Source organism: Pararge aegeria, chromosome 7, assembly GCF_905163445.1.
Source record: "Pararge aegeria chromosome 7, ilParAegt1.1, whole genome shotgun sequence".
NCBI classification, from domain to species: Eukaryota; Metazoa; Arthropoda; class Insecta; order Lepidoptera; family Nymphalidae; genus Pararge; species Pararge aegeria.
This window is the reverse complement of record NC_053186.1, coordinates 18,468,956-18,483,281: the sequence shown is the minus strand read 5'-3', so window position 1 is coordinate 18,483,281 and position 14,326 is coordinate 18,468,956. Positions and strand designations below refer to the sequence as shown.

Genomic DNA, 14,326 nt, shown 5'->3' with positions numbered 1-14,326 from the left:
CAGCTTCTCAATTTAAAAGTGACGTTGTCAGTGTTGTGTGTCGAACAGTTCGTGAAATACCAACAAAAAGAACACGAAATATTTGAATTTGAATTTACTGATTCATTATGATAAGTCTGAAGACTGTTTTCATACAAGTGCCCAAATAGGAGTATAATCCTAATATATATAAATCTCCTGTCACGATGTTTGTCCGCGATGGACTCCTAAACTACTTAACCGATTTTAAATTAAATTGGCACACCGTGAGCATTCTGGGCCAATTTAAGAGATAGGATAGCTTAGATCTTTAATTATAGTCGCAATTTTATTTTATTGCAAATTATTTGTCTTTAATTAATTGACAGTCACATGTTATATATATATATATATACTACTATACTCATTTAAGGCTTAGCGATACTGAATACTTTAAAAACAAAATCAAACGCAGACGAAGTCGCGGGCAACAGCTAGTATAGTATATAGTAGTCATACGTAAGTATATGAGTTTTCTTTATTCTACCTTAGCTTGTAAATGTCTTATGGGATTTGGATGTGTAAGGATCAATCCTTATCATTCCGAGTGAAACTAATAATCAACTTATTGAAAAGAATTCAATACGGCGCCATATTCAAATGATAAAATTCTTATTGATATAATGCCAATGTGATCTATTTAACATTACTGCACGTTTTATTTATGATATCCCGATTAAGTTTGACGGCTGATTGGCGCAGTTTGCAGCGACACTATTGGAAAAACGTTTGTGTGATAAGCATGAATGTTTTTCAGTGTCTGGGTGTTTATATGTATATTCTATGTATTTATGTATATTATTCATAAAAATATTCATAAGTCATCTTAGTACCCATAACACAGGCTACGCTTACTTTGGGGCTAGGGCAATACACACATCGCCATGATGTGTGTATTGTCGTAGTATATTTATTTATAAGTTATATTAGTATCTCACAGCAAGTTTAAATTATAAAGATCGGCCGTTTTACTAGGTAATATGGTTTTTTTTTAATCGCATGAGTTTTTATGCGATTAAAAAAAATATTACGCATTTTATTTGGTTATTTATGTATTAAATGCATATTAAACACAATTCATAATATTTTTATGGTATTGTTTAGTCACTACAAACATACATACTTGTCGTTACAAAAGTGCTTATAAAGTAGGCCTACTTGAAATAAATGAATTTCGAATTTTGAATTTTTTAGAATTTTATAAAATTATATTCTGGATCTTGTATGTTGAATTTAGTAAAATTATTCATAATGAGTTATATTTAAATACGTTTTATATAATATTCTCTATACAATGTTTTTAATTTAGGCTGTTTCCTTTGAACGACGCTGGCTGTGTGTCGGTTTACCTATGCGTAGAAAAAAAAAATTCTCACTATTTTCCGTGATTCATATTTTGTTAATATTTTCGCTTTGTGGCTGATAATTATTACTTAAAATGTTCATTTTGACTTGAAAAGCAGAGCTATTGTAAAGCTAATGTGAATAATCTATTTCCATTAAAATCTAGAGAGCGACCTACGAATCTACATGACAGTATAGAAACAGAAAAAAGGGTCAGTTATTATCTGAGAACGTATTTAAAAGCTTAGCCGGTGTATTTCCTAGCAAGCGTGATAAAAAGTGGGACGATAGTGTATTTATAAGTAATGTACCAAACGCGTTTCAAATTGCAATATAACCGTACTTGTTGCATAATTGACTATTATCGTTCTGTGTTAATAGATTTTTCGTCGATAACAATAATAATCAAATAATATGTCTTTTTAAATGCATAAAAATATGGGTTACAAATATATTTTTTTGTATTTTTTATATTGTGTTCGATTATTTATTATTTCAAAGTTTTTCTAGTTGTACAGAGTTTCATTAAATAGTTTTAATTCCCAAAGATATTATAGCACAGTTTGTCAGTAGACATTTTTTTATAACAGTCGTAGAAATCTATTTTAAAGTATTGCTAAAAGGATCGAAAGGACGTTAAACTTATTGAAAAACATTATTCATTTTCACAATCGGTTCCGTCATCTGGTATGAAACTGTGAAAACAATTTAAATTAATTGCCATTTATTATAAACGATGTGCCATTTGGTGATCAATACCAAACCAAACGATGATATAATTTGTCATTAATATTGGTTGTTCTTGTCTGCACCGAAATTGGGCTACAAATTAATTAAAACATTACAGGAAAATACAGAGTAATGACATCGGCATATCGTCTGCGAAAATTACAAAAACCTTTGTAGGACTGAGTATGTAAGCATTTATCCCGAACGTAATTAAGTACTAATTGTATACCAAACGGTTATTAATCACCGCTTTACCAGCATTAATTCCATATAAATACCTACGTCAATTTACGTCCCACGCGTTTCGAAATTTTCTAACGACTCGGCAAATCTATCTTACTCGTCCTAAAGTCCTGGTATACAGTAGCGTCGTGTAATGAGGTCTTGCGGGAGCAGTCAGCGCGTATTTTGATACTACTCGGCTTATTCCTAAGAGGTTTGTGTGAGCGTGCAGGATATATTCAAGTTACAAGATAAATGCTTGAAATGGCAGTGAAAATCTAGTTATTTTTGATAATCGCACAGGCGCAAAGATGAGCGCTGTGGGCTTCCCATCCCCGGGGGGCATTTTGGGAATTAATTGATGAATTTCTTTTTTTTTTTTTTTTTTTTTTTTTTATTCTATTTTTTTTTAAGGGACTTTTATAGGTTACCTATATGTCAGCCCCATCGTTACACATGAATTTCTTAATGACATGGTTGGTTGGAAGTATCCGGCTCCGCTTTCATCTCTCACAAGACAGAAATATGAATGTTAAAATGTAAAATATTTGCATAAATAGCTATTTATGCAACTATTAGTTACGTTACGAGTATCACGATAATTATAATGAATAATTTGTATATCATTGTATCAACCCATTACCGGCCCACTACATGGCACGAGTGTCCTCGCACAAACCGATTGCGAGCACGTCGATCACAAGTTAACAGCTGAGAGCTATTGTAGGGTGCCCATAATTATCTTTTCCGGGGACATAATACACACATCGCCATCTAGCTCCAAAGTAAGCGTAGCTTGTGTAATGGGTACTAAGATGCCTGATGAATATTTTTTTATGAATAGTATAAATAAATACTTAGAAAATACATTTAGGTAAACACCCAGACACTGAAAAACATTTTCCATTAGTGGGAATCGAACCCACGGCTTTGGGCTCAGAAAGCAGGGTCGCTGCAACCTGCACCAATCGGCCGTCAAATTTATACCTTCCGTGACTAATTGGGACCGTAACTAGTCGCGAAATAGATGTACATCCCTCCTAATATAATAAATGTCAATGTAAGTTTGTTTGTGACGCTTTCACGCAAAAACTACTTAACCGATCCTCATGAAACTTTGTACACATATTCTCGAAAGTGTTAAAAGTAACATAGGATATTATTTATCCCGACATGAAGCTCGGTTCCTTTGGGAGAGGAGATGAAAGTGTTTTAAGATTTTACACCATAACTCCGACAAATTATAAGCGATTTAAATAATTATTTTTGTACTATAATATGCGTTTAATTTTGCCCAAACTTTGTGTAGATCTGAATGTGGTCGGAGATAGAGGACATAACTCCTCAGCGGACAGCAGCAAACCCCTCATTTAAGGCTTAGCGATACTGAATACTTTAATTTTTTTTACTACTTAACTACTACTAAATTGAACGCCACACCTAAAAACTAAATCAAAAGCAGACGAAGTCGCGGGCAACAGCTAGTATTATATATTAAAAGCTAGCCGAATCCAAATGAAATGGTCCAAGAGCTTTGTTACATCCCCCAGTGGACTGGTCCGATGCAGCACAAAGTGCAACATAAAACCAGTGCAGTCCCTCAGGACGTTCGTTACACTCGATACAGATGGGTTTTAGGTCGATAGATAGATTGTTAGTACAAAAAGAATTATTGAGATACTCGATACATGAACATATATACGATTTATATTTTATAGATCGATTGCGATATGGAATGCCTATTTTCAAGTTGGTATTATTAATTGACTAGCTGTTGCCCGCGACTTCGTCTGCGTTTGTTTTTTTATTTGACATTAAAATTTTATGTGTAGTTCTAAAAAAAATTTAAGTATTCAGTATCTCTAAGCCTTAAGGGGTTTGCTGCTGTCCGCTGAGGAGTTCTGTCCTCTATCTCAAACCACAGTTTGGGCAAAATTAAACACATATACCTCTATAGTACAAAAATAATTATTTAAATCGGTTATAATTTGTCGGAGCTATGGTGTAAAATCATCAAACACTCATCCCCACTCCCAAAGGAACGGAGCTTAATGTCGGGATAAAAAGTATCCTATATTACTTCTAACACTTTCAAGAATATGTGCACAAAGTTTCATGAGGATAGGTTAAGTAGTTTTTGTGTGAAAGCGTAACAAACAAACTTACATTCAAATTTATAGTAATAGTAGGATAGGATAGAATAGGATAGGATAGGATAGAAATTTAGTTGATATTTCGGTGCGCTAATAAGAACAAATATTCAGCACTCTGAAAATCATAAAGTGTGTTTGATATCACACATTTTATCCATAATAGCGTTACATTTGTTAGCACAACACACAAGTGTCATCGTGTGTTCTTTTGGCTAATAATTCTTTGTTATTAGCAAAAATGTTGACCCGCAGAGATCTATGGGCACGTCAGGAGCAATCCAAACTACAACTGGCTTTAAAATAATTAAAGACAAGCAAGGAAGGAACTTCGGGAAGGAATTCGTTTGTTTGGAAAAATAAATAAGCTTTTGATTTAATATTTTCGCAGGGTTATTTAATTCAATTCAATTATTTTGGTTGCATAAAACACTGAAGTTATACATGTTTAGTCATGATATATGACATGCAAATCTTAATTTAAACCAATTAATTTATATAATAACTAAAAAAACATCTGAATATAATAAAAATGTCATTCCTTATGAAATATACTTGTGCATCCTTCAACTATTAATAACGTACTTAATTTGGTTACACGCAGTTGTATTTGCAGATATATATACATCGTGTTATATATATATTACGACAACGCACACATCGCCATCTAGCCCCAACGTAAGCGTAGCTTGTGTTATGGGTACTAAGATGACTGATGAATATTTTAATGAATAATATACATAAATACTTAGAATATACATATGTTTACCCAGACACTGAAAAACATTCATGCTCATCACATTTTCCAGTTGTGGAAATCAAAACCACGGCCTTGGACTCAGAAAGCAGGGTCGTTGCAAACTGCGCCAATCGGCCGTCTAAGATAGCTAGGGAAGTGGGCTGACCTATTAGGGGCATGGTTACCACGTTATGCTAAAGCCATACCTCACACCGGTTGCTACGCGGCATCGTACCTGAATGTTTAATCACTTGGCGGCTAATCTTTCTCGGCAGGGTGGTACTAGTCTTAGCCGGTAGCCGAAGCTTACCAAACCAGACCAGACAAGAGAAAATTTAGAAATCATTCAAATTCTAAATTCATTAATTTCAAGTAGGCCTAATATATGCACTTTTGAAACGTCAAGGCTGTCTGTTTTTACTGACTCTACCGGTTCGGAAGGCAGATTCTACCGAGAAGAAGCCGGCAAGGAACTCAGCAGTTGCTATTTTCCAACATCAACAATTTACATTTTACATTTTAATATTCATTTTTCTATCTTGTGAGAGATGAAAGCGGAGCCGGATGCTGCCAAGCAACCATGTCATTAAGAAATTCATCAATTAATTCCGAAAAATGAACTCGAACTTGGCATCTCTTATTTAAAAGCCCACAGCGCTCATCTTTGCGCGAGTGCGATTGTCAAAAATAACTAGATTTCCACTGCCATTTCAAGCATTTATCTTGTAACTTGAATATATCCTGCACGCTCACACAAACCTCTTAGGAATAAGCCGAGTAGTATCAAAATACGCGCTGACTGCTCCCGCAAGACCTCATTACACGACTACTGTATACCAGGACTTCAGAACGAGTAAGATAGATTTGCCGAGTCGTTAGAAAATTTCGAAACGCGTGGGACGTAAATTAACATAGGTATTTATATGGAATTAATGCTGGTAAAGCGGTGATAGCCTAGTGGGTAAGGCATCGGCTTTCCTTTCGTGGAGACCGTGTTCGAGCCTTTTTAATTTCTCTCTCTGGTCGTTCCTTCATCACTGAAGATCGTGGTCCTGAAATCTTAACTATGCGCTGGGAAACTGTCTCCATAGGCTTCTGTTGGTGGCCATTTTGGCGTTTTGATAGAAGCGGCACGACTTTAATTTTTTCAGGTGATCCGCCCATTTTTTTTATGGTGAGCTAGCTGCTGTAGTGGTGTATGATAATTGTCAACAAACTTAGACTGTTTTTGACGTTCCTATCAATTCATTATTATAAACTTAGATTGCTTTTGTCGTACTTATATTGTATTCCAGGGCTTTATCCTCAAACCTTTATCTACGTTTCTACAATTAAAATCGGAAATTAATTCTACCGATAGAAGCATTTAAAACTACACATTTCAGCTTTATTAATATTGTTATGTATATTTTTTTTAAAGTTACTTAAACAATTTCCTTAAAAACATTGAGCCCTTATTTTGTATTAAATACAGGTATATATAAATTCAAACTTAATTTAACTGTAGATTTGAATTCCTAAAACACAATTATTAGAACTAATGGCATAGGTATATGCTAAGCTTACTTTAATGGCTAATTTGATATTATTACATTACCTATTCGGTATTATTGCTATTATTTTTCGTTAATTTGGTTTATAATCTTTTTGTTAATATTAAGACAATTCATAATCTAACATATATTTAATATTATCTATTTAAAACATTTATAATGACATTAAATTATGTATTATACATTAAATATATATTAGAATTTTAATAAAATACTGTAACACTTTTGATAATGTTAAATATTTATACACCAACTGGTAGAATGTACCTACTGGATTCTATTAAAAAAAATTAAAATTCTATGTACCTACTTTGTTGTGAATAATTTATTATTATTATTATTAATTGGGCAATTGGAGCTAGTTTAAGTGCCGTTTTGTCCGTTTGTAAACAAAAACGTCAATTCCTTTTTAAGATAGATAATAGGTATAGAGTATAAATTCTATAATAGGTCATAAATGGCCACCGCGTGATAAAATGGTGACCGCATTGGAAAGCGCTTATTTCTAGATAAGATAGGTAATTGTATCACTGTAGTAGCTATAATCTACGTACTAATTTGACATTATAGTACAAGAGCCTCCGTGGCGCAATGGCTAGCGCGTTCGGCTGTTAACCGAAAGGTTGGTGGTTCGAGCCCACCCGGGGGCGAGTCACATTTTGTATTGAAACTCAAGCATACATATATTTTTATTGGTCGTCAAATTTTGTGTCATTTAGTAACCATAATTCATATTTTTACGTCAGTGATAGCTTTTCTGTCAATTTTCTGTCAGGTGGTGATAATCATAATCTTGGCACTGATTTGGCGTTACAGTATAAGAGCCTCCGTGGCGCAATGGCTAGCGCGTTCGGCTGTTAACCGAAAGGTTGGTGGTTCGAGCCCACCCGGGGGCGAGACACATTTTGTATTGAAACTCAAGCATACATATATTTTTATTGGTCGTCAAATTTTGTGTCATTTAGTAACCATAATTCATATTTTTACGTTAGTGATAGCTTTTCTGACAATTTTCTGTCAGGTGGTGATAATCATAATCTTGGCACTGATTTGGCATTACAGTATAAGAGCCTCCGTGGCGCAATGGCTAGCGCGTTCGGCTGTTAACCGAAAGGTTGGTGGTTCGAGCCCACCCGGGGGCGAAACACATTTTGTACAATGTATTAGTGACGCAGTGTATCTACGAATTGTGTCTCACTTTAATAGGGTAATGCAAGAGCCTCTGTAGAATTTTGTCAATTTTTTTTTCCATACACAACTCCTGTTAAGGCGAACTATATAAAAAAAAAGTATAACTTCTGAAAAGTAGCCTACGAGAGATTGAGGTGGATGTAGAGTATCAGAACTATTAGGATAAATGTAAGGTTTATTATTTAGTTTCCATGGTAACTAGAATAGGTAAAAAAATGTATAATGTTTTAGGTCTTAGTCTATCCTATACATTTATGTGTTTGTTTCTTTATCTAGATATTATTCGGTTTCCTTGGTAACTTGAATTGGAAACAAAATGTCTTATGTATTTTATCTCATTCCCTCGCCAGCTGCATTCGATACATTTGTGCGTTTCTGTCTGTATGGACTTATTTTTCCGTTTCATTGAGTTTGAAATCAGAACGTTTCACTAAAAAAAAACTCTACCTTTTTTCAGTGACTCTACCAGTGTTTTAGAAGGAAGACTCTACAGGGAAGAAGCCAGAAGCAGTTGTTCTTTTCTAACATCGACAATTTACAATTAACAATGAAAAAATTAGAAAAATTTATTTATTTATTTATTTTTTTTTTTATTTATACACTTTATTTGTAAACTACAAATAGTAAAAAAAAAAACAATGCACACAACAAATTTAGTATGACACACGTGGGGTATTTACTATATATTATACTTGTTTAAGACAAATCATGATATATTTACAACCGCTACATTAGCGGCTGATTGGCGCAGCTGGCAGCGACCCTGCTTTCGGAGTCCAAGGCCATGGATTCGATTCCCACAACTGGAAAAAATGTCTGATTAACATGAATGTTTTTCAGTGTATGGGTGTTTATCTTTATATTAAAAGTATTTATGTATGTTAATTAAACTATTCATCAGTCATCTAAGTACCCATTACACAAGCTACGCTAACTTAGAGACTAGATGGCGATGTGTGTATTGTCGTAGTATATTTATTTGTTTATTTATTCGCATCCCAGCTTGTTGGTATATTTTATTCACTGTTTTGTAGCAGCACGGTGGATTTACGACGATACTTACTGCACAAAAGGTATTTGCAACAGGAAGTCGGGACAAAGCAGGATTTTGTGCAAAAAATGAAAATACCGAGTAGAAGGTGATAAGTTTTTTTCCTAAAATCTAATAATAGAATAGAGAAAACTGTGGAAAGTAGCAATGCGCAGGATATTGGATAGAAGCAGGCGTTACTTTGCGGAATTCCATGATATATTATGAAAATTAAGCTTAATTTGCACAGCGAAAAGCAGGAGAATCTGTATAGTGTAATTTATAATTTCTTCGATCCTTATACTCCACATCAAACAGATCATCGGCAATGTACGCTCCACGCACGTTTCACTCCAAAACTGGAGCAACCTCAGGAGATGTTGAGTTTTCAATGAATAATTGTTAAGTCTTACTAAGATGACTGATGAATAATATCCAGAATAAAAAACATAAATACTTATAATATTAAGTATATTAATAAGTATTTATGTAATGTTTTTCAGTTGAAAAACAATTAGTGAAAGCTGTGGGAAGAGAACCTACGGACTTGGACTCAAAAAGCAGTGGGGCTGACCACTGCACCAATCGGCCGTCCAAAAAATAATATGAGAAATCACCCGCGAAAAATGAACCAGAATTTATGAAGCTGACTGCCAACCTTCGCTAGTCGGAAGGCACCGCAAGAAGAAGAAGAAGAAGAAGCAATATCTGATTTATTTCAGTAAAAAAATACTTATCAGTTTCACAGATAAGTCCCAGAGATAGTAAATAATGTACCTCAAAAGTCTGCAAAGTAATACTTTGGTTTTCATGTACACAGTGTTTGATATTTTGATAGTAGTATTGATTTATTCAGTTGTTCAATGGGCGAGTTCACAAAAGTAACTACATATTTATAGTTACAGTAATTTTTAGTAACGGTTTAGGTTAAGCCCGTAATGATACATTAAGTTTTGTAAATAAATAAATAGATAATAATAATAAATTTGATCTTGCTACGGAACTTTTTGCGTACCAGTATATCTCACACGTGTGTATTTGATAACTTTGATAACTGGGTCACGCTAAGTTAAAACCACCCATCCCCGAGCAGACCGCGATTAATTTATAACTTGTTAAGTATCTTATTATAGTAACTTTCCATGGAATGACAGTAACATAATCTAACTCAAAACAAACTTATTAGTTGTCTTAAATAAGATTGATCTTAAATAAGATTCTCCTCTTCTTTTTTTTTCTAATTCTAAGGTTGCCTGGCAGAGATCGCTATTAAGCGATAAGGCCGCCTTTTGTATTACTACTTCTTTCGATATGTTTCTGTTTTTGTTATATTTTAAATATGTTAATGTTGTGGGATACAAATAAGGAGTTTAATAATAATATATTGCTTAGCACTGCGCGTTTCAAGTGATAACTGACGTTCCTTAAACTTTGTTTTGCCATAGTAGAGGCATCGGATTCGCAGCGGTTGGATCAAAACTACGTGATCAAATCAGAAATGTGGAGATTCGTAGAAGAACTTAAGCTACCACCAGGTTTCAATGAGTCATTTACTATCAAGGCAGTTAAATTGTGGAATGATCTTCCACGTGACATTCGTTACGCTAAATCACACAGTATTTTTAAGACTCGTCTAAAGAATTATTATTTAATACTGTAAGTATGATTATTTTATACCACATTTACTTTCTGTACCGTTAACATTATTATATATACTTTTAGTATTATTTATTTTACCATATAATATTTTATTTTATTTTATATATGTACTGTTTTTGTAATTATTAATATGTATGTATATTCTTAGAGTTTTACGCACCGCTATAAGGATTCATTTGTGAGCCAATTCCTCATAATGGTTGCCTGGAAGAAATCACTATAAGTGATAAGCGTTTGTCACACAAATTTAATTGACTTGTACCTTTGTTCTCTTTTATTTATTTTTGAAAAAATAAATAAAAGATATATAAATATAAGAAAAAATAAAGAAGTATTTTTGATTGATTGATTGGTTTCTGAAATGGCTATCGGCGGGGCATATAGCCCTGATAAACCGAATGGTGAACCCACATCAGCTGTTAACGTAGCTTTTTATGAAGTAGACATACATTAAAAGAGTCATGGGCCTTGGGGTTTTGGGAATATTTTGTTTTGGGAATAATACCCCACAAACAACCCTATATTATCATCCCTAAAAAAACACATAAGTACGAACTCCATATTTTAATAGTAACAAAACCAAGATGCCCCAGTGTTATTCTGAAACTCGTAGGTACTTTATTAAAGAATCGTTTTTTGTCGTGTAAGGTATGTGCCACAAATCTTGAAATTTTCCACGGGAAGAGGAAAATCCGCCTCTCACCTTGTTATATTTTATTTACTGCCGAGGAATTAGGGTAATATTAGGGTAATATTTATGACGATTGTGAAGTAAAAGCCAGCCAAGGGAGGGCGGTTCATGACAAAAGAATAGGTAGAGTCACTACAAACAAACAGTCTTGACGTTTCAAGTGCATTTATAAAGTAGGCCTACTTTAAATAAATAAAGATCAAAATTTTTATTTTTAACCCCCGACGCAAACACGACAAATTTGACGTGTTTGCGTGTGTGTGAATGTGTATGTTTGTGTCTATGTTGTAGCTCCCAAACGTCTGAATGGATTTTTATTTTGTTTTATTTGTTTGAAAGGCAAATCTCTCATTAGCTAGGTTGGATGAAAATTGGTCTAACATGGATTACATATTTTTTCACAACATGGTTATCAAATGTATAGTAGAACACAGATACACTGTAAGAAATTTCAAATTCAAGATTGCCACAAAATTGCGAACTATATTTTTTCCACAACTCCGTCAAAATAGGGCTTAACTAGTAGAATAATGTACACTATTTTGAAAGGGTATGATTATGTATAAATGATTTTTTAACATTCTGTAATTAAGTCTTCTTATTACGCGTAACACAAGCTACATTTACGTTGGGGCCAGATGGCTGTCGTGTATTGTCGTAGTATATTTATTGAAATTGTATTTATCTTTGACATTTTTATTTTGTCATATATTTTGTTATTTCCGTTGTTGATTTAGTTGAATTCTATTGTCTATTTATGAAAACCTTAACTATTTAAGTGCTTGAACGCACAAAAACTTGAGGTGCGTGCCGGAATCTAACTCAGTCCCCTGAAAAGTTAGGTCGAAGTCTTAATCTAGTTTTCCCTTACTTAATTCTTCCATAAAGGGTTGTCTGGAGATGATCGCTTAAAGCGATAAGAGCACATTTGCGTTTAAATATAAATTTTTATTGTTTTTGTTATTTCTTGTTTTCACTTTTAATTTGTGCAATAAAGACTTTATCTATCTATTTACCTATGTACCTATCTAGTGGGGACTGAGGAGGCTATTTGCCGCGTCGGTACTCGCACGTACTAAGTTTTTTTTTCTAATTATGGCCATTCATTAACAACCCATCAACGGGTAATGCGACTGTAAACATCGTCGGTGTGTACAGGCTATGATGGATGGGCCCCATCGTTCACGGTGATTATGATTATAGCGTATATTCTAACTGCTTTTGTAGTATAATGCGATAGTTTGCCTGTTAGTCGCTCTTTCACGCAGCAACGTAGCGACATGTTTTTACGGATAGATCGTTGAAAATCCGAAGAGCGAAAACAGTTTGCCATTCCCCCACGCAGCAACGCAGCAAAGGTCTAGCATGTTTACAACATTATCACCGGTTTTAGAGCATGGACCCAACACGCTAGTCCATTGCGGGTTGGTGGGCTTGAACGACAATTAATTTATTTACGTAGTGATTCAGGCATGTTTTACTTAGAGATAAAAAACTGAAGAATTATAAGGTATACTTTTTGTTATCGGATAACAAATCCACGCTGAGAAAAAAGCTGTCAGAAGCAGATCATCCGAAAAAGGAATGTGGACTGGCAGGTATTCAATTATAGTTAATTATCAAATGATAATTAGAGCTCTACGGATACGAGGTCATGGGTTTGAATCCCGGGTCGGTCCAATTGCATTGTATTTCCGGTTCAACATCGGCTTCCAGAAAAGTAAGGCCGAAGCCCTCACCACGGGGCTGCTCAGGTATTAGGGTCTCATAAAGCCAGTTAAGCTAAAATAAATCCCTCAAGACAATCTTAGTATTGAGTTAGCTAGCAATGTGAGAGGCAATCTTTATGAATGATGGAACCTATTCATCAAACTCAAGCGTCCCACTACACTCCCGTCCGATGTATCATTTATCTTTATGCCTCGCAAAGCCAAAATAACATCCCTTTGTTTAATATTATCTCAGATGCTTACGAAAACTGAGCTTTGAAACGATAGTTTAAGAAGTAATCATTTATTTATTTATTGAACTTACACATTGTACACATATATGTATGTTCCGTACAGGAAAAGAGTTCTTAATTTTTATAGTATTTTTTGAAGTTATACTTCTTTTGGCGACGTCACGAAAAACCGACACCTTGAAGTTAGCTATAAGGTTTGACAGTGTACACTTTCAATTGTCGAAGTCTGCGGGCTCATTCCGGTACTTCAATTGTACGAAAATCTCAAATTTTAATTTTCAGTGAAACTTGGTGATCCATTCATGAAATAACTAGATAAAGCTATAGTAAAACTTTCATTGCATTAAATACCTATTTTCTATTGTAAGTGTAGTATTTTCTACTAACGTAGAATAAGAAGGCTAAAGATAAAATTATTGAAAAGATTTTCATCTTGCCAGAGAAGTATAACTTTTAACGCGTGTACATTAGTACACACATGATTTTTTTTTTCTGTCTTTCTGTTCGAATAACACAAATTGGAGGATTTTTCTTTTTCATATTTTTGGTTCATTGGGTTTGTTTCGTTTTGAATGCCTTCTATTGGCTGCAATAGAAATAACCGATGCAGTGCGCCTCAAGCGGTAAAAAGGGCTCACTAATCGAATCTTATGAAAATTTAAGGTAGTAATGAGCCGGTAAACTCACACAGATACGTAATAAGTTAAAAACAGTCCGACTGAACTAGTAAAAACTGTGTTTGAGTAGCCAGCCTTCCGTCTGTCAATAATTATATAATGAAAATAGGAGACATTGGTATTTTAATATCTCCTTGTCGCAGTGGCTCAAGTGGAAGTCCAGGATTCGATCCCCGTCAGGGACAAGTTTGGAATTTATAGTTTCTGAATTTATAGAGACCACCCTACCGACAAAGACTTGCCGCTAAGCGTTTCAGTACGTTGTGGTGTGGAAATCGATTAGGGTTATTTGCTTAACACAACGGCCATACCTCTAACAGATTAGCCCGTTACCAACTTAGACTGCATCACGACCTACTA

At 34.3% G+C, this 14,326-nt stretch overlaps 3 non-coding genes across 3 annotated transcripts; all 3 read left to right on the top strand.

The window, feature by feature from the left end:
* The first annotated feature begins 7,332 nt into the window (after positions 1-7,332).
* On the top strand, positions 7,333-7,405 carry Trnan-guu. Its single transcript has one exon. It is a non-coding gene; the product is annotated as a tRNA-Asn (tRNA).
* A 173-nt stretch (positions 7,406-7,578) lies between these two features.
* Trnan-guu lies at positions 7,579-7,651 on the top strand. Its single transcript has one exon. It is a non-coding gene; the product is annotated as a tRNA-Asn (tRNA).
* A 173-nt stretch (positions 7,652-7,824) lies between these two features.
* Trnan-guu lies at positions 7,825-7,897 on the top strand. The gene has a single exon. It is a non-coding gene; the product is annotated as a tRNA-Asn (tRNA).
* The last annotated feature ends 6,429 nt before the right edge of the window (positions 7,898-14,326 follow it).